The sequence below is a fragment of the Rattus norvegicus genome, chromosome 10 (genome assembly GCF_021556685.1).
Source record: "Rattus norvegicus strain SHRSP/BbbUtx chromosome 10, alternate assembly SHRSP_T2T, whole genome shotgun sequence".
Taxonomy (NCBI): domain Eukaryota; kingdom Metazoa; phylum Chordata; class Mammalia; order Rodentia; family Muridae; genus Rattus; species Rattus norvegicus.
Window position 1 is genome coordinate 90,112,478 of NC_141543.1, and position 22,600 is coordinate 90,135,077.

The 22,600-nt window shown below is 54.3% G+C and overlaps 1 protein-coding gene and 1 long non-coding RNA gene across 16 annotated transcripts in view; one reads left to right on the forward strand and one right to left on the reverse strand.

Moving 5' to 3' along the window:
* The first annotated feature begins 5,066 nt into the window (after positions 1–5,066).
* Positions 5,067–22,600, forward strand: part of Rara (retinoic acid receptor, alpha) — a 45,898-nt gene continuing 28,364 nt past the window's right edge. For 2 of the 14 annotated variants that reach the window (XM_087569790.1, XM_087569799.1), the window contains exons 1-2: positions 15,458–15,649; positions 17,771–17,869. The gene's annotated coding sequence lies outside the window, so the exon portion shown is untranslated. 14 annotated transcript variants of the gene reach the window in all.
* LOC134480867 (uncharacterized) lies at positions 15,154–19,941 on the reverse strand. 2 transcript variants are annotated; one of them, XR_015632080.1, is made up of 4 exons: positions 19,809–19,941; positions 16,606–16,854; positions 15,694–15,970; positions 15,154–15,312 (listed from the first exon to the last, which is right to left on the reverse strand). It is a non-coding gene; the product is annotated as an uncharacterized LOC134480867 (long non-coding RNA). The 2 variants fall into 2 exon arrangements; XR_015632079.1 differs by lacking the exons at positions 15,154–15,312; positions 19,809–19,941 and adding an exon at positions 17,641–17,817 and having other exon boundaries at positions 15,649–15,970.

Below are 22,600 nucleotides of genomic sequence, written 5' to 3' on the forward strand. Positions count from 1 at the left end.
GTTCGTTTGGGCTGCGTTTGTTGTCTTTGAGGGTTTTCAAGCACACAGGTGCCGTGGTGTTCATACCAGGGTCAAGCTGCCGGAGTCGTTTACCTTCTATGGTGTGGACTGCAGGGACTGGACTCAGGCCATCAAACATGGCAGCAGGCGCCTATCCTTCGAGCCATTTCATGGGCCTGTGTTGGTTGCCTTTTTAAGCAGCCACACGCTGTAGGAGTTTACGTTTTCAGAGGTTAATAGGAAAATACCTTCCCAGGCCTTGGGGCTGTACACCTTTAATCCCAGCCCTCTGGTGACAGAGGTAGGGGGGGTCTCTGTTCCAGACGTGTTCTAGGACGGCCTGGTCTACAGAGACTCCAGAAACAACGACAACGAAAATTAAAAAGAACAAGTGGAAATAGCCTCTCGCTTCCCCACAGTGTTAACTTCCCTCAGATGAAGCCATTGTTTCAATAGGATACAGTTCAGGATGGATTCTCATCTGAACCCATCTTTCTAGGCTCCCTACAGGAGCTTGATTTCCTGCAGCGTTAAGTGGCAGTTTGTGACAGGGACACCAGAGGGCACTATTGTAACACTGCTTTGAAAAGTGTGGGCCAGGCAAAGGTGGTTTTGAGGGAAGGGGCAGGAAGGTCCGACTTGTTTGGGGGGCGGTTGCTGCTCCTTTAGTCCCTGGCTAAATTCTTGGGAGCAAACGGCGCGTGGTATGAACAGCCTGAGCCTTTGCATTTCTCCAGGCGAGGCCTTGTCGTCTGATCCGACCCTGAGTCTGGGAATTTGATATGGGTACAGGAGATGTGTTGGCCACTTTCATTCAGCCTGCCCACTGTATCCTTGTAAAGTGATCTGAACCACAGCAGGTGGGAGGGGAGGGGAGGGCAGTGAGCCGTCTGAGATGTACACTGCCCCGCTGCTGTGTGTGGTGTGTGTGTGGCGGGAGAGGCTGTAGATAGGGATTTGGATATGAAGCACTCCCGCATTTACTAGAGTGCAGGGGCATGGCGGGAGAGGCTGTAGATAGGGATTTGGATATGAAGCACTCCCGCATTTACTAGAGTGCAGGGGCAAGACTCTCCCCCGAAGTTTGGGAAGTGCCTGGGACTGGAAGGGTTAACGAGCAGGATTGTTAAGATTGTCCGAAGTCTGATGGGAAGCAGAGGCCGAATGGGATTGGGAACAGATGTGAAGCTTGATTTAAATTACATTTTATTGGATCCTGCAGCCTTAAGAGACGTGACTGCTTTACAGTTTGTTTCCACACTGTGGGCAGCTGCTGTCTGTTCTGCGTCCATAGTAGGATCCTGCCCAAAACGGAGCAGCCTCCCCGCCTCGTTGTGTTTGAGGCTTGGCGCCTTCCTCTAACTGTAGGGCTTGAGTCAGGAACACGGTTTGACTCTCAGTGGGACTGGGTGCATCCTCCCTGGCTTCTGGCCAAGATTGCATTTGCAGATTCAAAGGGGCCAAGTTCCTCCCCCCCTCTCTACCTCAGCTCCTCCCCACCTCCCCATCTGGAAACCGGGCTTTCTGTATACTGTTTTGTTACTTTCCTTCAGCTCTCCCCTCACCCCCAACCCCCCACTGTCGATTTCTAGGTCATTGCTGCTCTTAAGACTTCAGCAATTGGAACAGGGTTGGTTCTGTCAATGATGCGTGAAGCAGACTTCGAGTCCCTGCTTGGCTTCCGCCGCTGCCCTTGTGGGAGCAGAGGCTGATGTATGTTTGTCAGTAAAGTCTTAAGTGTAATTCAGACGCCGGGGCGGAAAGGAAGACAGTCCTTTCCTTGCCGGTTTTTCTCACTGAAGCTGGAAGCTATGGGAAGGTAGTGGGAGTTTAAGTGGAAAGGGATGGGCCTGCGGTTACTAGTTTTTTGCCAGGATCTTAGGCCACATGGAGTGATGGCGAAGATGCTGACCTACATTTTCTCCTTTTGAAGACACTGGGGTGTGTATATCCTGGTTTGTCATTATTATTATTATTATTATTATTATTATTATTATTATTATTTAAGAACCAGATTAAGCTTCCATAGTGTTGGGTATTGCTATGGAAAGAACATGGCCTCAATAAACTTGGTATGAATTCCAGCCCCAAGATGCCTCTGACATTTCTGGCTCAGTGAAGACTAGCCTGTGGCTAGCTAATTCCAAGAGTGTGTGAGGTCCAGCCTAGCTACCCAGAAATCAGAAAACTTGGCGGAATCTTTTCCTTCTCTCCTTTCCCCTTGCTCCTTGGCTCCACCCCCGGCACAGGGACGTTACCACTGAGCCACATTCCCAGTCCTCAGTCCTCTCTTCCCATGAGTACTTCCTAAAGATTACAGTGAACTGGACCTGGGTGGTACAGGCCTACAATCCCAGTTACATAGGACAAGTTCAAGGCCTGATCTGCACAAGGCCCTGGGGTCCAGTCCTCAGTGCTGGGGCTGGATAGGAAAGACACCACCATAAAGACCAACAATTTAAGCCGTGTTTGAGAGAGAGAAAAAAATCCTTTGACAGTTCAGTTGGCAAAGTGCTTCCTGTGCAAACATTGAAGACCCAAACTCGATCTCCAGGACACTCGGCCACATATTCACACACAAGGACTCTAATTCCAGCACTGATGAGGCAGGCAGATCCTTGGGACTTGGTGGCTGGCCAGCTTCTGCTTGGTCAGTTCAGGTGAGAGATAGCCTGATGTTAAAAACAGAACAAAATAAGCCTGTGGGCCCCTGAGGAATGACACACCTACAATTGACCTTTAGCCTTCACAAGCATAAAAATATCTTGACTATTTGGAGTGGGGGGGGGGGGACCCAAAACGGTTTTGTTATTTATGGTATAGGAGACGGGTTTTGTTTACTGTGTAGGAGAAACTCTCTGCAGACTTTATTTACATTTGTATGGTCCTCTAGCACCTACTCTGGTAGCTATTCATTAACTGCCATTCAGTGAGTGGTACTAGGAAGATACTGGCTTTTCCCCCTACCCAGAAAACAGTTCTCAGCTGGAGGTTAAGCTGCCGGCCGGCTGCAGACCCACTCTGGTGGGCTGGGACCCTGCAGAAGGCCTTCTGGCAGACCCATGGCCCGGCAGCCCGTCCATTTGGATGTCCCACTAATTTGCTTCAGGCAACCTCTGTTGCTTCAGGGAGGCTTTGGCTGTGGGTAGGAGACTTGCCTACAGGTTAGGAAGAAGTAGGTCTGTCAAGAAGTTACCTCACATCCCCAGAGATTGCCCAGAAAGCTGCTTCTGGGCACTGGGGACTGGGGAGGAAGCCACCTTTGATGTCCTACATTTTTAGCTTTGTGGGGGATATGATCTCCGTTTCCTCCTGATGTCTTCTCCTCCACAGAGAAAGGTGGATGAGGCATAAGTGTGTGTCCTCCTGTCTCCGGGTCCACCAGTCCAGAGGCTGCCCGTAAGAAGCTCACTGGGTGCAAGCGGCTGGGTAAAAAGCTGGAGGCTGTCAAAAGGAGAATCGGCTCCCGTTTTTTTGTTTTTTGTTTTTTTTTAATTTCTAATTGAGTTCTGAATCAGCCTCACTCGCTTTGATCCCTCCTCTGTTTCCCACACTGCCTAAAAGAGCCAGATCAGCACTTTGTAACAAGGGTGCGCCTGCTCCCCACACCCCCCTCCCCTGACGCCCTCTGCCGCTGCCATCCACTGCCTGTCTCCTTCAGTTAAGATAATGAAGATGCTGAGAGATAAAATGTGTATTTAATAAGGGTGGGGGCAGGGAGGCGGAAAGGGGCAGCCAGGGCCTTCCCTAGTTTGGGGCCTCGCCAAGACTCTAGCTGAAAGTAAAGCTAGAGTAAGACTTGGCCTCAGGGTGTGGGGGTTTCTGGGCCTCAATCCAGCTGACTTCACTGCCTGCTGTTTGCCCTAAATTCCCCCACCTCCACCCTCTCACCCCCACACTCCTTTCCTCTCTGCTTGCTCCCAGTGGGAAAAAAAAGGAGTCTCGCTTGACTTTCTTTTCGGCTGGTAACTTGGCCTTTGCTGTGGTACCCCCCACCCCAGTATCAGCTGCAAGGTCAGACTAGGGCAGCCCCCTGTAGCCTAGGCCTGTAGAAGCTGTGGGTTCACAGTGGGGGGCGAAAAAGCTGGAGTTAATGAAGGCCAGCTGCCCGGCTGGGTTCTGCCTACAGCGAGCTGGAGGCCCGCGTTCAGTGGTGGTTAGGTGGAGGGGGAGGGTGACCTCCATTCCTGGGTACAAGGATATCCTGTGGCAGCCGGGCCTGGGCTCCTCCCGGAGCTGGGTTTCATCCTCAGCTTGTGAGAGACTAGGTCCGCTTCTCTTTCCCCTGCTCCTCCCCTCCCCAAATAACACTCGGTTCTTACTGGAGCTTTATAACTGTAGTGGCGGCCCAGCTGAGATCTGAGGAGCTCCAAGCCCTTTGGTAAACACTCATTAACTGCCTGGGAAGAATCCGGAGTCCTGTTTAACAGCTGGGAGAGAACTGAGGCACATTAGGGTGAAAGGCTTGACCTGAGCTCACCCTACAGACTCCACCCTGGGGCTTCCATACAAGCTGTCTAGCTCCTTCCAGTTCTTCCTGCAAGACTGTGAGGGCTGGAGGCGCTGCCCTTGCCTTCTCCCCTTCTAAGGAGAAGCCACGTTCCTCTCCTTCCCTCAATATACTCTGGTCTTCTGGCCCTTCATGCTCATGACACCCTCCACCCCAGCCCTGCCTCTGTTGCTAGAAATAGTATGTAACACTGTTTACAAAATGCTCTCAGTCCAGCACTCTGCAGACTCCTCGGCCCATCTGGCCCACCACGCCTCAATTTTTCTTTCAAGGTGACCAGAGAAAGGGCAACCTTTGAGAAAAGCTGGTCACCCTCTACTACAAAGCCAGTGACCTTGAAGTTATCTACTGTGTTTAGAGACACCTCTGCCCTAGAACAGGAAATGGACTTTAACGTATCCCTACGGTAATGAAGGTTCAAGATCCAGGACCCTGCTGGACACCGAGGTTCTGTGTCTTTGGCATCCCCTGCTAACTGCCATCTCAAGTACTGGATATATCCAAAGCCTTCCCTTCTCCCTAATCTACCTGCCCAGGCTCTCTTACACACGAGTCCACACCACAAGGTCCCAAGTACGCCTCAGTCTAACAGGCTGAGGTCATAGTCTCCAGCCGCATTGAGATTCCATCCGGCTCTCTTCTGAAGACCAAGGGTTTCCCCTGGGATAACCTCTTAGGCACTTAAGAGGTAAAGAGGTGGGATGAACAGACTACTATAGTCTGAAAAAAAGGAGAAAAGTAGGTGTTTGTTTGTCTGAACGGAAAATTGCTTTCCCTACGTTCTTGATAGCCCAATGGGAGTGTTAGAGAGTAACACCCCTATGACTTAAGACCAAATCCATAGGCTCAGGAAAAGCAAAAAGAAAATGGCCATTTGTCCTGTGGCGTGTGTCTTGGGACCTGATACGGCTCCTGGACCCTGCCCGTGTCTCCGACCCTCTATCTTGCTAACAGTGGATTCCTTTTTCCTCCTTCAGTCCTCAGCGCTGCACCGGCTAACCAAGTGGGGGCTGGTAGTAAGAGGGCAGGGTGAGCCTACAACCTGAACAGTGGGCTTTAGGACCCAACGGGAACCGTGCCTCTTGCAGCAGCCTAACCCAGAAGCAGGGGGGAATCCTGAATCGAGCTGAGAGGGCTTCCCCGGTTCTCCTGGGAACCCCATCGCCCCCCTGCCGGCACACACCTGAGCAGGTAAGATGGTGCACGCCCCCTCCCAATTCTCCCTAGGTCTCCTTTCTCTGGGGCCTCCCGGCTTCTGATCCGGCCGCTTCCTTCTTCGGCAGTTCAGGCTTTCCCCATCCCTCCTCCCCCATTGCTCACAGTCCAGGGAGGTGGGAGCCTGGGAACCCTGGGGCGTTGGAAACCTCGGAGCCCTCGACCCCCGGAGCGCCCTTGTGCAATTCGCCCCCCTCAGGCGGTCCGCATTCTCTAGCTAAGAGTGGAAAGTGGGGGAGGTCTGCCCAGGCCCCACGCCCTTGCACCCTCTTTTGCAGTATTGCCCCAAGCCCTCCACCCCCATCTCACCTAGACCGAAGGTAGCCTGACTGAAAAAGTGGTGAGGGGCATGAAGGTGACCGTACTCTCCCTGAGGGATTTCTCTCCCATGCTTCCTCGTGGCTTCCCAGCCTGGAGCTCAGGACTTTGCCTCCCTCCCTATCTAAGGAGCCCAGGTCTCCTTCCAGGTGCATGATACCCTTGGGTGCCCAAGGGCTTTGCAGAAAGGTGGCGGAGGTTCCAGTGTTTGCTGACCTTGTTCTCTAGGGAAAGTCCTTTCAGCTTAGAACTCTCATCCCCGCCAACACCTCCGCGCTTAGTGCAGAAGCCCCTTCCTTTGAGTGCCCGTGTGTAGACCATGTGGTTGTAAGACCTATACGTTTTTGGAAAGAGGTTACTGTGTGTATCCAAAGGGAGAGATCCCAGGGAGGCCCAAGCCAGATCAGGCTCAGTCCAGATGGCTGGGGAAGGGGGTGTGGACCAGATCTGGAAGGCTGATCAGCTATGCCAGCTCCCTGCACTCCTTGGCTTTCAGAGCCTTGGGCTCCTGGTGTTACCCTAGAGCTGGGAGGTCCCCAGCTCTCCTGCAGGCTCTCTGGGAGAGCACCTTCTGTTTACCTTGGCTGATTCTCCTCTCCTGTGGTAGGCTGATAGGCTCTGTTTGCTGAAGCTCAGGGGGCATCTCATTATGGTTTGGTGGGTTTCCATGAAGGGCCGGTGGCTTGTCTGAATAACTGGTAGTAGCCAGGTGTGTATCTTGCCCCAGGGGTAGCCGGATGGGGAGGGAGATAGTTTAGCTCTGTGGATAGACGTTGTGAGGGTGGGTGACATGTACCTATTTGGAAACTAGTTCTGTGTGTACTCTGTCCTCCCTCGTGTTTCCCAAGGTCCCCCTGATGGTTGGCTTTGGAGGAAAGGGTCAGTCAGCCATGGAATGGATTCTAGACTTAGTTCTGCTCCAATACAAAAAGAGTGGAGTGCTGGGTAGGAACCACAGACTTTGAGTCAAAGGCCCAAATTTGAGAGACTTCACCAAATGGCATCGATAGCCTTCTCCTCAGCGAAGCCTCAGTTTCTTCATTTGTAAAACTGCCAAGCACAGCAGCCTTGGCTTACCTGACTGTGACCCTGCCATACAAGGTCCCTGGAGATAATGTGTAAACTCCAGTCATGACCGCAGAGTTCCAGGATGGGAACCCTCCTTAAATCTGGGTCAGATTCCCTGCCTTCCGTCTCCTTCCACCACTGCCCAGGGGACGCAGGAGCCTAATTTAGGGATGCAGAACTTCCGGAGAACAACAGCTTTCCCTGCCACCAGGATGCCTGGCACAAGGCACAGATCTGGGCACCAGATTCCCCTTTTCCTCAGAGGCCACACAGCTTAGCCCAGGAGCCTCTTCCCCACCTTCCTTTCTCCATCCCCGTCTGCGTCCTTGTCTGTCTCTTCCCTGCCCAGTGGCCTCCTTGTCCGGCTCACTGGGCAGGAGCCCTAATCGGATTGGACAGCTGAGATATGTGTGCTGGCTGAGAGCAGGCGGAGGGAAGCCAGTGGGGAGGATGGTGTGAGAGCTGCCCCTGACACTGCCCTGACTCCAAGAGCACCAGCACCTTGGGCTTGCGCACTCCTGGCTTAGTCCCAGGAAAGGGGAGCCAGAGGGAGCCCGGGATGAACCCCTAGGGACTAAGGACTAGAGGTTGGGGTAGCTCTCACGCCTGAGGCCCTGAATGATCCTTGGTCTTAAAATGCAGGCACCTTACTACTCTGATGAGGAGATGTAGGGGCCAGGCTGTCTCCCCATTCCCATGGCTTCACCTTCTTGCTCTTTCCTTCTGTTCAAAGTAGTATTCGCTTCTCGGGAGAGCTGCAGGGGCAGTGTGTGTGTGTGTGTGTGTGTGTGTGTGTGTGTGTGTGTGTCTGTGTGTCTGTGTGTGTGTCTGTGTGATTGTGTGTGTATGTGTGTGTGTGTCTGTGTGAGTGTGTATGTCTGTGTGTATGTGTCTGTGTGTGTCTGTGAGTGTGAGTGTAAGTGTGTATGTCTGTGTGTGTGAGTGTGTGTGTCTGTGTGATTGTGTGTGTATGTGTGTGTATGTGTGAGTGTCTATGTCTGTGTGTGTGAGTGTGTGTCTGTGTGAGTGTGTGTGTCTGTGTGTGTAAGTGTGAGTGTGCGTGTATGACTGTGTGTGTCTGTGTGAGTGTGCGTGTGTCTGTGTGTAAGTGTGTGCGCGTGTGTCTCTGTGTATGTGAGTATGTGTGTCTGTGTGTGTATGTCTGTGTGTATGAGTGTGTATGTCTGTGTGTGTCTATGTGTGTGTCTGTGTCTGTGTGTATTCCTATCAAGTCTGTTTCCTCTCTTTCCCTCAAAGATATTTTTCTCATTTACTCTCTGGGCTGGAGGCCAGGATGCCTGGGTTTCCCGCCTGCTTCACTGTACAGGGCTCCCCTGCTGGCCTCCAGAGAGTTTCTGAACTGCTTTCCTGCAGTCTCTTTGGAGAAGGCCTTTCCCTAGGGCTGGGCGGTGCCAGGAATTGCAGATGGGATGGGGAGCAGGTACTGTGTGTAGGTAGCCTGTGGCACCAGTGAGAGCTGACTTCTCTCATGACCTCTGATTCAGCTTGCAGGCAGTGCTTACCCAGCTTGGTGGACACAGCCAGCCTGGGTCTGCCCCCAGGCTTCTGGCTTTCTATATGGGTATCCGACACCTTCTGTTGCTGTTTTGGCTATAGTATCTGAGAGGGTGCCTATTGGAACCCTTATATCCGAGCCGTGTGTCTTTCGGAGAGCAGAGGGTTAGCATAATTGGGGCTGGAGTCCCAGCTTGTTTCCCCTCTAGTCAAGCTAGGATAAAGGAAACTAGCACACGCTTTACCAATGCCAATTCCCTATGCCCTCAAAAGCCAGTGGGTAGAGCCAGGCCTTCCCTTCTCAGTGCCCACAATGTGGTTGGCATTGATTTGTCAGACATTGGGAAGGATTCCTTCTAGACCAATGACCTCCTTTCTTCTTCTCCCACAGGACAGGGGCAACTGTGATTGTAAGCACTTATGAGCAGGCCGTCCCCTCTAGGGAACGGGTGTGGATGCCCCAGAGATGGCCAAGTTGGCACTAGCCCCAGACTGCAGTGCTGGACACCGTTCTGAGCTGAGAGTTGGTGGGTGAGGGCAGGGCACAGGCCTCCCTGCCCCCCTTATTTCCTGCTCTTTGGGCAGCTGTGGGCGAGAAAGGCTGTGGGGACTATTTTTAGTTGGTCTGTCCCCTGGCAGGAGAGACGTGCAGAAAAGCACGGGGCAGGCCGAGGGGCTGGCCAAGGTGAGGGTAAAAAGACAGACTGAGAAGTGAGGAGAGGCCAGGGGCAGTAGAGAACAAGGAAGTATGTCAGCCAGGGTAACAAGCTTGCTGAGAGGGGCTTAACTCAGCTCAGAGCAGAATAGCTCTGAGGACCCCTTAGGTTTCTCTGTCCAATATCCCTTGGACCTGGAAGGAACTTTTGCCACCTAGACAAGCCCTTCCCATCACTGATGGGAACCAGAGAGGGATGTGTTTTACCCTAGGACTCTCGACCAGTGGCTGGCTATGCTGGGCCTGGAGCCCAGGTGGCTTATACCACACTTCTCTGGTCTCTACCACACGGTTTGTACTTCCTTCACTGGTTTGCAGCAAGGAGAACCTCAGACCAGGGACGTGAGGGAGGGCTGTTTCCCTCCCTGCTTGTCTGTGCAGGGTCTCTGTAAACCCCAGCTTGGTTTGTTTGGGCGGCCTGTGGCCACTGGTGTGAATGGAAACGCTGGACAGCTTCCAACACACTCCAGGCTGGCGAGCTGTGGGGCTTGGAGCCACCTTTCGGAAGGGACATCTCGTCCAGCTGTTTCATTTCGGAGACCTAGAGAGGGCCAGGGATTTTTGTCCACAGTTGCAAGATGAGTTGAGGACAGATGGGTGACAAGGACACATATCCTTAGACTCCCCAGAACCCATCCTGAGCTCATTCCTGCCATGCCCAGAACCCATGCTATGCCATTGCCCCCACAGCATAGTAAGGAGCCAGTGCAATTAGCAGAGGTCTCAGATTAGGGGGTAGGGTTGTCTGAGTCCTAGGAGCAGGGGATGGTAGAGAATAGCCAAGAAGCCATCTCTGGGGATTCCACTGGCATTCCATCTCCCTGGGGGACTCCACGTTGTATAGGCGCCGAGAAAGCCATTCATGGAATTGTAAGGCGAATGGTGCCCCCTAGAGTTGTTCCGGAACCTCTCTGTGTTGCCAGCCCTGGAAGGAGTTGTTGCAGATGGGGACCTTAATCCAACACCTCCTTTCCCAACCTTACCCCCTGTCAGTCAGCCCCTCCTGTTTCCTGGCTGGCCACCTCCTCACCCAGCAGCTCTAAGAGGGCCACAAATTATGGTGCAGGAGCCCCTCCCCCCTCCCCAGTCCCCCCCATCTCTGGGGTCCTGATTTATCATGCCCCCCATCAAGCCTGCTGCACCGTGTAAGAAATCAATAGCGTAAATGGATTGAGGCTGTTCAACCTGTCAACTCCCTTTGGGCTCCACCAACTCCACTGGGACCCATGAGCTACTCCCAGCCTTCCAGTCTCTCAACACAGCAGGCATAGACACACCTAGTAGTTGTAGCCCAGACACTGATCAGGGAGCTCTGTAGCTCCGGCTGTCTCCATCTCTCTCGCCTTCTCTTTCTTACACATAAACTGGGCTGGTCTTTGCATGACAAGTACCCTTGAACATTTATTTCCTACTTTGGGTGGAGTGGGGTGGAGGGGCTCAAGGGAGAGCAGGCTGCCAGCCAGAGGTAGGGAGGGAGGCAGGTGGGTGAGGGAAATGGGTGAGGGAGATGGGGGATTGGGTGACAGCCCACCCCATTGGCTTTGGTAACTCAATCCCCAGCCCCACCCTCATGATTTCCCTCCTGCTCGACAACTTCAGCAGCTGCTGGCAGGAGTGTGTGTGTGTGTGTGTGTGTGTGTGTGTGTGTGTGTGTGTGTACGGTGAGAGGGGCTGTGGGGGCAGGAGTGCTGCCAGGACATGTTTAAAGGAGACTCATAGCTGGGTACAACTTGGGTGGCAGGAGGAGGTGGGGTTAAATCAGAGGGTAGGTGGTGAGTGATGACGGGAGGGGGGCAGGGGGAGCTGGCTGCAAGGGGGCAGTGCAGCCCAGCCTGAGGGTCTCACTAAACTTGCTGGCACTAGAGCAGAGCTGGTGTCATGGAGCTGGGCAGTAGTGGGAGGACAGGGGCCAGCAGAGCCACAGTTCAATCCTGGATGCTGAAGCCTGCCTTCACCAGGGGGCGCATGTAACCAGGGAGGACTTTGCTGGCCTCTGTCCCTGATCCTTAGACCGTGCCTGCTGGGCAGCACAGCCCTGGTAGTGACTAAGTCGCTTCTGTCCCGGGGCTGGCAAAGTACCAGACTCAGCTCTTCTCGGTAGGTGAGTCACTGCCCTGGCATCTTCCCCGGATGCAGCTGAGTCACCCGGCCGGTAGGTGGGCATCATGCTAGGGTTAGGGTGGCGGGTTACACGTGTAGCCCCCAGTGTCCTCTCTCATCTCTTTCATCTCCTAGCCCTACCCATAAACCTGCAGAGCCAGGCAAGCGTGCTGCTTCCCCCACATACCCTGTGGAGGTAAAGGAAGAGGTAGCAGGCTTGAGAATAGAGTGGGATATGTTTGATTTGGAGGAGGAAGTGGGGGAGTGTGGGGCAGACAGCTGTGAGTTCGAATCCCACGTCTGCATCGACAAACCGTAAGACCTTGGCAAAGCAATTGTTTTGTTTGAGATAGGTTCTTATTCTGTAGCCAGGACTGGCCTGGAACTTACTATGTAAGTTCTAGAGCTCATGGCCATCCCCCCTGCTTCAGTCTCCCAAGGCCTGGGGACTATAAGCATGAACCACTACATCCAGTTGGTTAATTTCTTTCTTTTCTTAAAAAAGATTTACTTATTTTATGTATGTGAGTACACTGTCACTGTTTTCACACACACCAGAAGAGGGCATCGGACCCCATGACAGATGGTTTGTGAGATGGTTTGCTGGGATTTGAACTCAGGACCTCTGGAAGAGCAGTCAGTGCTCTTAACCACTGAGCCATCTCTCCAGCCTGACAATTTCTTTTTGAGCCTCAGTTTTCTATCCTATAAAAATGGAAACAGGGGGTTGGGGATTTAGCTCAGTGGTAGAGCGCTTGCCTAGGAAGCCCAAGGCCCTGGGTTCGGTCCCCAGCTCCGAAAAAAAGAACCAAAAAAAAAAAAAAAAAAAAAAAGGAAACAGGACCCCTGTTAGACTGAGACGTAAAAGGTGACTGTGGGAAGTATACCTGGGAGATACATAATCTGGAGGCTGGGGAGGAGGAAGTTGAGGCTGGTTCTACCAGGCACCTCCCTCTCACCTCGCCCACCTTCAGGTGGTCTGAGAGAGACATTCTTCCCCCATGCCTACTTCAGATCCTGCTTAGTGCTTGGATGTGTGTGTGTGCTGTGCCGTCTCTCTCTCCCTCCTGTCTGTTAGGCTGTTCTCAAACATCTAATCCCCCTGCTTCCGCTTCCGGAGTGCTAGATGCCGAGATTATATATATGTACCACACCGGACTTGATGCTGTTCTTTGGTCAGTCTGTTTTGAAACAAGGTCTTACTCCGTAGCCATGACTACATAGCCTAAACTGGCCTTGAACTCAAACGGTGCTCCTGCTGCAGCTTCTCAAGTACTGGTGTTAGAGGGTACAGTGTGGGCAACCACACCTGGCTCGGTGCTCTTTTTAAGGAGTTGCTCAAGTTGTCACTCCTTTGAGGACTAGGAGCTGTCACTGGACAGTTATTACCTGTCTGAACCCAGTGAGGGACTGACTTCTTGTCTTGGGAAACCAGTGCTTCCCCCAACCCCCACAGACTGTCTCCTGCTTGCAGGGATAGTGGAGGCCCTAGGAGCGCCCAGGGGCCCTTCTCTTCTGCTAGCCTCTTGCTGTATTCTGAGTATTCTGTTCCTGAAACAGGGTCCCTGTTTGAAGGGTGTGAAAGCCCCGTTTTCAGACCAACACAGCCACTGCTGTGGACTCATGACTCCTGGCCCCCAACCTAGGGACCTCTTCCGATCCTGCAGTCATGCTTGGGTAGGCCTGGACTTTGGACCCGTGGTGCCCCGGGCATGAAGGAAGTTTCCCAGAGTGTGTAGGGTGTGTGTCCCATCTTGTGTCTGACTCCTGTAGGAAGTGGTTTGTGTGAGCATGGGCTTTTCTCTTTCATCCCCATATGGACCTACAGCTGCATCAATTCGGAAGCACACTCCACTCTCCATCATGGCTTTGTGTGTGTGTGTGTGTGTGTGTGTGTGTGTGTGTGTGTGCTGGGTGTGCTGGGTGTGCATATATATGAGGTGTACATAGTCACACCATGAATATGTGTGAGGTTGTGCATTTGTTCCAGGGTGTGTGTACAAGAACATTCTCATAGGCTGGCAGGTAAGCCTGAAGTGTGTACAAGAAGAATGGACCCCCTGGGCACACACCGTTAATCCCACCACTCAAAAGGCAGAGGCAGGCAGATCTCTGTGAGTTCAAAGCCAGCCATGTCTACTGAGCAAGTACCAGTACAGCCAGGACTACACAGAGAATCCCCTGTCTCAACAAGAAAGAAAGAAAGAAAGAAAGAAAGAAAGAAAGAAAGAAAGAAAGAAAGAAAGAAAGAAAGAAAGAAAGAAAAGAAGGAAAGAAAGAGAGAAAAAAAAAGAGAGGAAAAAGTTTACCTGAAACCACTTGCTGGCAGGTGTGCTGTCCGTGTGGGAGACAGTGTAATTCTATGCATGCACCTACCTGGTAAGATCTAGGCTAGGAGGAGGCTATGGGAATTAGAGGTAGACTGACCCTAGGCCACCCTCTTAGCCAAGGTTCCTCACTTGTTTGAAGGCTCCTGATGATGGTGAGACTCTGGCCGAAAGGCTTGGTGAGGGCACCGGAGGGGGTGCGTGGAAGGGAATGGGTTAAGCGTCGGCCTCCACATCTGGGAGCCATTGACGCATTCTTGCCTGCTGAGCGCATGTTTGTGGATGGATCTGGACGGGACAGATCGGGGCGGGGCGGGAGAAAGGGGCTGGGCGGGTGGTTCGCACCGGCGGAAATCCAGACAGGAGCGGGAGACTGCTCTAGCCCAGCGGGCGGCGAGGGTCTGGGGAAGCGCTGCACCGCTTTGCCGAGTTTTCCCTTGCGTCCGACCTCTAGGCAGAGTGTCCCACGGACCTGACCTGTGCTACCTTCCAAGGCCGCCAGAGCAGAGCCAGAGAGAGACAAGCAGATACTCCAGTTCTAGACCCGGTTCAGACACTCATGCAACCGTGGACAAAATGCTATGTGGGCCTCGGACCTCCTGTTCCTAGTCTGAAAATCCGGACACAGGATTAGACTGAGCGTCTCTAGGGTGGAGGCCTGGGTGTGTGGCACTTCCCTTTCCAGTGGGATGTCCTGTGGGGGGCACTTGCCACTTCTCTGCCCAGGAACTCGGTGAGGGAGGCACTGCACGGTGGACCCACCCTCCTCCAGTGCAGTGCTGAAGGTGGAGACGTTAACCTCCCTGGCTGGCCGGGAGGGGGGTTGTGACAGTTGGGGATCGAGGTCTGCAGATGTGGAGTGTGATTCAGATCCTGTCCTCCTGGAACATCCATGAACTGCCCTCGGCCCTCAAGTGGGAGTGTTCTAGAATGGAGGGGGACTCCTGGCCGTCCCAAGACCTGACTTGGGGTGACCATACTTATAGCTACTCGGAGGGATTCAGTTGGGCTAGAAATTTCCTCTCATCCACTCAAGTCGGAGAGGTGTTTGGGAAAGACGAGAGATGTTCTTATGGGGAAGGCGGTCTTCTCTTTGTACTCCGGGATTTTGCAGACGAGAAAATATTGAAGTCCAGAGGAGCGAAGTGTTTAGCTCAAGGTCAGATAGCTTTCAGTTTCAGCTGACCCCGGAGGATTGTGATTAGGAGAGACAGAGACTTGACAGCTGGGGCAGGAGTCAGTGCGTTCTCCACATTACACCATCCTTTCTTCCCAGGTTTAGTAAGTGTGTGTGATGTGTGTGTGTGTGTCCCTGAGTGTGGGCGTGTGGCGGGGGGGGGGGGGAGAAGGGAGTGTGTGTAGGATACCGCACCCTGAGGTTCTTTCTCCGCCGAGTCGTATTTTTATTTTTTTCTCTGAACTTCACACACACCCCTTCTCGCTCTCAATCTCTTTCTGGCGTGTTGAGGGAGGGATTCTCCCAGATTCCCACGGTCCAGCCACCAGCTGGAAGCGTCTCCTTTAAGACTCGCCCTTCCCTGGGTCTATTAAGGAGAGAGGGGCGGGTGTGAGCTTGAGAACCCGCCCCCGGTTAGTGATTGGCCCGTGGCGTACAGGGGCGGACCTGCGGCAGGGGGGCCTCCCTCCCACCCCAGCTCCATACCCTCCGCCCCCCCAGTCTAGGGCTCCGGGTAAAGTTTCAGCCTCTGCACGTGACTCGCCATGGCCGCTGCCGTCGCCCCGCGCCCCTGAGCTGCGGCCCCCCGGACGGCTCCTCTCCGAGGACCCCAAACCCCTGACGCCCGGCAGCGCCGCGGCGCCTGCTTGGGGCAGACCCTGTGCCCGCAGACGCGCAGACGGGTTGCATCCCCTCGCTTCGAGGTAATCTCTCCCCTGGAACTCTGGGGAACCCTCGGCTCTCTCACACATCGGGGCCCGGTGGCCCGCTCTGGACCGGAGCTGCGGGCGGGGACTGGGTGCCGGGCGGTTTCGACGGGGACCTGGGGTTTCCTGGACTTCCCAGCCTGCCGCTGGCGTGTCCGGGGTTGGGGAGCCCCGTCTACGCCGCGTCTTCGCGCGCACAGCCTTGAGGCTTCTGCGGCCGTCTGCCGCGCGTGTCCCCGGCGCTCCAGCCGTGGCAGATCCACTGCTGGGAACTCTTTTCTCTCCAAAACCAAACCAAACAAAAAGACTTCTTGAAACCTGTTTGGGGAGAGATCAGATGCCCAACGGACTAGCCCCCTCCTACTCTTTCTCCTGTTACCTGAGCCGCCCTGTGGTTTGGGGAGAATCAGCCAGGGGCCCACCCCCACCAGAGGGAACTGGCTGGGGGGGCGGGGCCCGCTCAGCTGGTGTCTCGGTCGGAGTGTGGGGGAGCCGTCAGAATTGGGTGCGGGAGCCAGAGCAGTTGAGTGAGACGCGCCTGAGTCTTGTGTTACTTGGGGGTTGTGGAAGCCTTTTGGGGTGAGGGAAGGACAGAATAGACTGGCCGACCTTGCTTCACTGAGGATGTCTGGGATTTAGTGCCACCCACGAGGCTTGGAAGCTGCTAGCCAGATGTGTGTATGTTGAGGGGTGGTTGGCAGATCAGTTTAACTGTGTCTCCTTTTCTCTCTGGGCACTGCCCTGCTGTATTACTGTTCGTGGGAAAGGGGGTCAGATCCCCCAGTGTGCTAGGCTGGGGGTGGGGGTTAAGTCATATGGAAATAATTTAAAAAGCAACAACAACAACAAACTGTCTTGAGAAGTTTCTTGCCCTCCCCCACCACTATTCATCTTGTCTTGGATAGGGTGCCCAGCACGTTGGCATGTAAGAGATGGTACCCCCTGCTCCTTACCTGGTGCCAGCTTCCGAGTCTGCAGCCAGACTGCTACCTTCTGCCTTGGACCGTGTGCACATGTATGTGTGCGTGTTCTCTAACAGAATCGTTTCCCGTTGCTCTTTACCCAACTCTTAGTTCTGTTCCTGATCACCTCACCACCCTGGGCACAGGCAGGGCTGAGGCTTGTCACCCTTTTTCTCCTGCTTCACAGGGCAGAACTTGAGCCTGGGTCGGTGGGAATTATCCAGTAAGGACTCTGATGTGCTGCGAGGAAATTAGGGCTCAGACCCCTCAACTCCTCCAACTCCTCCAGGGCTTTGTATGGAGTTGAAGCTGAGGAAGGCCCCAGATTGGAGTAGGGGTGGCCTGGAGCCTTGGGGCTTCCCCTAGGAGGGGTGGAGAAGAGTGTGTTGGGGGGGGGGTTGTCGGATAAGAAGAGGTTTTGGAGTTATACATGTAGCTCTTCGTCCTGAAGAATAGGGGGATGTGGAGTCACAGGGTTCATTTCTGTGGAAGACTGTACTCTGGGAGGGGCTGGCACATCAGTACTGCCTGGGAGTCTGGGCCATGAAGCAGAGAGGTCAGTGGGGTCAGACTCAAGTGGGCCCTTGGGAGCCTATGACGGTGGAGGGTGTGAACCTGTGGTATATGCAGAGGACAGAGAGAAGCTGGTGGCAGTTCTGAGAAGCCCCTGGGCTGGGAATTAGCATTGCCCTACTATCTTTCTCTCCATCTCCCCCCCCCCCACTCCTGACCCTGAATGCACCTGCTGCCACCCTGGGGTCCCTTTCTTAGTTCACCTCCTACTCCTGACCATGTGGCAACCTGGCAGGAAGCTAGCTGGAGCTCATCCTGATCACCCTGTGCCTCCTCTGATGGGCACAGTCACCCACACATGCCATGACGTTGTTCCTGTCAGCCCGTGTAGTGAGGGGGGGTGGTGAGGACACTTGAGTGGCCTTCAGGTCTGCTTGGGGGACATTGACACAGATTCTTCTGTTAACCATTTGCTCTCCGAAGCTGGCTCCTGCCTTCTGGGATTTTTCTTACCAGGTGACTCTGTTCAAAAGCTCTGAGGTTTTTAGATGAATGGTCTTCAGAGTTGGGTGATAATGCAGGCAGGGCGTGATCCCTGACCCCTGGGATGCTTGAGCAGGGAAGGATCCTTTCTCAATTGTAGGGGCCACGGTGAGCTGAGCCCTCGGAAGGGTCTGCTGGGGAGTTCTGCTGGGATGCAGGGTGATGGGCGGCTGAGGAAGGTAATCCTATCCCTTTGCAAGTAAGTACAATAATTCACTCCCAGCACCCCACCCCTGTCTGGTGGTGGTGGTTTTAGGAGTGTGAGAGGCTGTGGCAAGAGCCTCTGGCAAGATGACCAAGGTTGTCTTGACTTACCAAGTCTTGGGAAAGAAATGTGGCCACTGATACCCCCAGCTTGCAGAGGCTTTGGCTACACATCCTAGCTGACGCCTGCTGTCTTTCCTCCTATGTTTCCTCCACCCTCCTGCTGCTGTCTGGAGCCCACACGCTTTCTGTGGGCTGTGGGGGCAGGGCAGGGTCTGGATCTCCTTGTGTGTTCAGGAGGTGTTCTGGGAATTGGCAAGATCGGTTGAGGGTGTCTGGGTGTCCCTGCAGGGTGGGCGGCATGAGGGGACCTGGCCCGGAGTGTGAGAATATGTCAGTGTGGGTGTGTGTGTGTGTGTCCCTAGTCTGGTTTGGGTGTGGGTGTCTCTTGCTTCGTCTGGCTCTTGTCTGACTCTTGCCTCCCTCCCTGGTCCTCACACCCCTCCTTGGATCCCCCCCCAAAAAAAAGCTGGGACCGCCTGCCTTCTCCTCTCTTTGCAACTGGAACCTCCCTTGTTCCAGGAATTTACTAAGGAGGAGGAAGAGGCAGGCAGGCAGGCAGGCAGGCAGGCAGGCAGACAGACCTCCCACACTCTGGTCCGCCCGCCCAGCCTGGCATGGTAAGGAGGATGAAATAGGTGTTGTAGGTTTTGCCTGGCTTCCCGGCTTCTTCCATCAATAAAGGGGCTGCCTCCTGCAGAGGTTCGAGACTGCCCTGAGATACCTCCTTCCATTTAGCATCTCCCCCCCCAAAGCCCCCTGCTGGACCTCCAGGCTCCAGATACTGTCCCAGGCGCTGATGGGGGGATTAGGCTGCTGCCAGCATGGCCAGCACCTGTTGCCAGCCCCAGCCTTGTAACTGGAGCTGGCCACTGAGGGGCTGCAAAATGACAGGTGGAATTTCTGCAGTCAGCCCCCCGGCCTCAACTGGATACCTCTTTCAGGTTGGAACTAGGGAAGCCCATCCCCCCACCTCCCAGTGTCAACCTAATCTGAGCCCAGATGCACCTATGCACCTATCCTGCCTGAGGGACCCCTTTATGCCCTATCATTGGCTGCTGTACAGTTAGGCAGCCCTCCTTCAAGTTCTTAGAGCTCTTGACAGGAGTGAGCGTGTGTGTGTGTGTGTGTGTGTGTGTGTGTGTGTGTGTGTGTGTGTGTACGTACATGGGGGCAGATGGGGTGGTTCTCTTAATGTTTTAATTGCATAAAAACTGGGAGCTCAGCTCTCGGCCGGTGGGGAGTCTGGGGCTGGCTGGCCGCCCGGTTTGAGCTAAATATAGCCTGGGACATCTGCAGAGAAGGGGAGGGGAGTGGAGGGAGGTTCCATTCCCCTCACCTCAGCCAAGGTGCCCTCGTCTGGGCGGGCACCTTGGAGCGGGGAGCGGGGATTCCTCAGCACAAAGGGCAGGGGAGTGGTGGTGGGGGCTGGACGTTTGGGAATTTGCCTGCTTGGAGGCCAGCAGAAAACCAAAACGAACCCGTAGGCTCAGGACCAGGAGACCCGTGTGAGTGAGGTACAAGGGTTAGGTCCTCTGGTCCTGGCTCCCTCTTCCCCAAAAAGTTGTCTAAGGTCAGGCAGCCTCAGTGTGTCACGGTGACCTACTCATTGTGTGCCTGTGAGTAGATACCTATGAGGTGGCCCCTCCCGGCCCCTCCCCCGGGAGCATCTGCCCTTTGGGCCCTACTGCAGGTCCCCAGCCCTTCTGTCCCTTGCCCCACAGGAATCGAGACTTGAGAAGGGGAAGCTGTGGCACGGAGTTCTCTGATCTCCAGTCACGGCAGGAAGTGGAGAGGAGGGGGGAGGAGGAGGGAGGTAACCTTGAGTGGCAGGTGGAGGAGGAGGGCTCTGTGAGCCCTGTAAATGAACTGACCGTGCACACAGTGGTGGGGAGTGGCCACCCTCCCATCTGATCCCTCTTCTCTCCAGCTCCAGGTGGGGGAATGTTGGGGAACGACAGCTGATTCCCCAAGGGCTGCAAACTCTCCTGTCAGCACCCCCCTAACAGCGAGAAAAAAAATGTCTTCCTGTCACGTGCCTATCACTTCCTGTCCCACTGTGGTTCCTGGGATGTTTGTTGTTGGTTGCCATGGTGATGGCCGCCGTAGGCACTACCCCTGGTTTTTGTGGGGAGGGACCTGCCCCTCCCCTCAAGGCCCACAATTGGGAGGGGGGGCACTTGGGAGGCCCGACTAGGGGGCCCTTTCAAGCTGAGTCTGTGTGTGTGGTCTCTGACAACTCAGGTCCCTTAGGGCCCTCAGACTTCTGTCTGTGGGAAGCAGTCACAGCCACCTACTCAGACTGTGTTGGGAAGACTGACTTGTGGCCATGATTGTGTGAGACTGATTTAGTAGCCGCATCCCTTCAGTCTGGGTCCTTCTGCTTCTTCAGACCTCACTTCATAGACCCTTGCCTTCCTCTCTCTCCTTCCTTCCTCCCTGGGAAGTTTGCGGCTTCTTAGGATCCAAGTTGGAATATACAGGACTCTGGGCCACTGGGTCCCTGGTGTTTTATGGCCACTTGGTTCTGCACACAGCCACCCGAGCCTCTCTCTGGTTGAGCAAGAAGGGGAGATCCAAGAGCTCAGTGACCAGATTTTCCCACCTAATGTGGGCTTCTCTGCTGGCTAGCATTGGAGGAGGGAAGAGATTCCCCCTGATTCTTGCTGGACTGAGGGGCTCCCTGTAGAGTAGGAAGTTCCTGGGGGGTCCTAGGGTGTGGAGTTGTGGGGCAGGGAACAGTCTGACTCAGGCCTGGTCTGGGGTCAGAGCCAAAAGGATATCCTGAGGTAGGAGGGGGTGTTCCTGGCTTCCCTGCAGCTTGGGTCCCCGGAGAGGGATGATGGGAGGGGACTGGTAGCATCTAGTTCTATTGGCACTGTGCCCTAGGATTCAGAGTGTAGCGGGCTGGGGTTGGGGCTGGACTGAGGCAATGAGTGGGCACTGGTGGAGCCCACCCCTTACTTGCTGTTGGTCTGTCTGCTTCTCCGCTCACCCCCCCACCCCCTTCCTCTAATTATGACTGAATTGTGCATGGTGGAGAGTAGGTGGGGGGGGGCAGCTGCCAAGGTGAGGGTGGGGAAAGCCCCGTGCCAAGCTGGGCTTGTACATAGGTGATTTCCAAGCTGGGGGGTCCCCTTGGTGCCCCTTTGGTCCTCTATAGACAGTTACTGTTGTACCGTCCAGATACTCCTATGGTCTGGCTGTGACCAAGGCAGGCTCTCTTCTTCCTCTTCCTGTTTTCTTCCTTCCTCATGGGTTGGCCCCCTTCTTCCTGTAGGCCTGGGCTGCCCCCTGGCCTTTCACCTACTCTCTGTTTCCATGGAAGGCCCAGTTACAGTCCTGGTTCTTGATGGGTCCCTCAGCTATCCCGGGCATGGGAAATCCTGCATGAATGAATGATTGGATGAGTGATTGGACGAATGAATAAATGTGTACCTCAGAAGCTCTGGGGTATGGGGCAGAGCCCCTACATCTTTTTCTTGTGCCCAGCTTGTTGGGCTTCTATTGTCTGATTGATCTTGTCCGTTAGCCATTCCCAGCTGACATGTGGCCTCTGGGAGCTGGGGCAGAATTTGGGGTTTTGCGGAGTATAAAATTAGAGATGTATCAGAGCCATTCTTGTGGGGTGAGGTGCCGTACCTTAGAGCTGCTGTCAGCGTTGGCACCCAGCAGCAAAACAATTGTGTTTTGTTACCTCGCTGAACCCTGGAGGACACGCTCAGGGCCTGGTTTGCCCATCAGGCCTAGCTGTAGAGACAGACTCCTGCCGGCAGTGTGTAGGGCTGGCTCCTGGGAAAGAGGGGACCCTTCCACTTGGTCCTGTCCTTGATAGTCTTTTTCCGAAGTGAGGATGAACTTGCCTATGAGGAGGAGAATGGAGCTATGACTGGGGGTGGGGTTGGGGGGCTTGGGGAAAAGGGAGTTCCGGTCACAACTACTTCCCAACCCAGGGCTGCAGAGGACGAAGCTGAGTGGGGGAGGGCAGGAGGGGCTGTGGCTTTGTGTGTACGAGTATTTTTCCTGGAAAACTTATAAATAGTTCTAGCCCCACTGTTCTGGTTTGAAATTGGTCCTATCCTGCCCTGCCCCTGCCTGGCCAGCCCGTCTAACTCCAGGCAGGATAGGGGGGGTTCCAAAAGATGAAGGGCTTCCTCTCTGCCAGGCTGGAGGCCCTCCCACCCGAGTCAAGTTTGCATTCTGAGTCTCATTTGAATATGATTCACTAATTGTCTAGAATGATTAGGAAACCCCCGTCTCCCCTTTCTTAAAACTCTTTAGGTTTTGCCCCTTCAGAAGGAACTGCTTGGGGCCGGGTTTGTAACGTGTTTGGTAATGTGCTGCCTACCATGCCCGAAGCCTCTGTGTTCTAGGCGCCAGGTAAACCCATCATGGCGATCCATGCCTACCTCCCCAGGATTCGGAGAGTAAGGGCCAGAGAAACAGAAACGTTAGGTCATCAGCTAGTTTGAGGCCAGCTTGGGCAGTAGACCCTGTGTCAAAAAATAAAAATAAAACAGAGGGAACGGCTTGACTTCTGTCTCTGGGGGAACCCTTGCTTTGAAGGAGCAGAGTGGAGAAGTTGAAGGGAGGTTGGGGAGGGGAGGGCTCAGCTAGGTCTGGGGGGGCCTCTAACTTCTCTCTCCCCAGAACACGGGAGGAAATG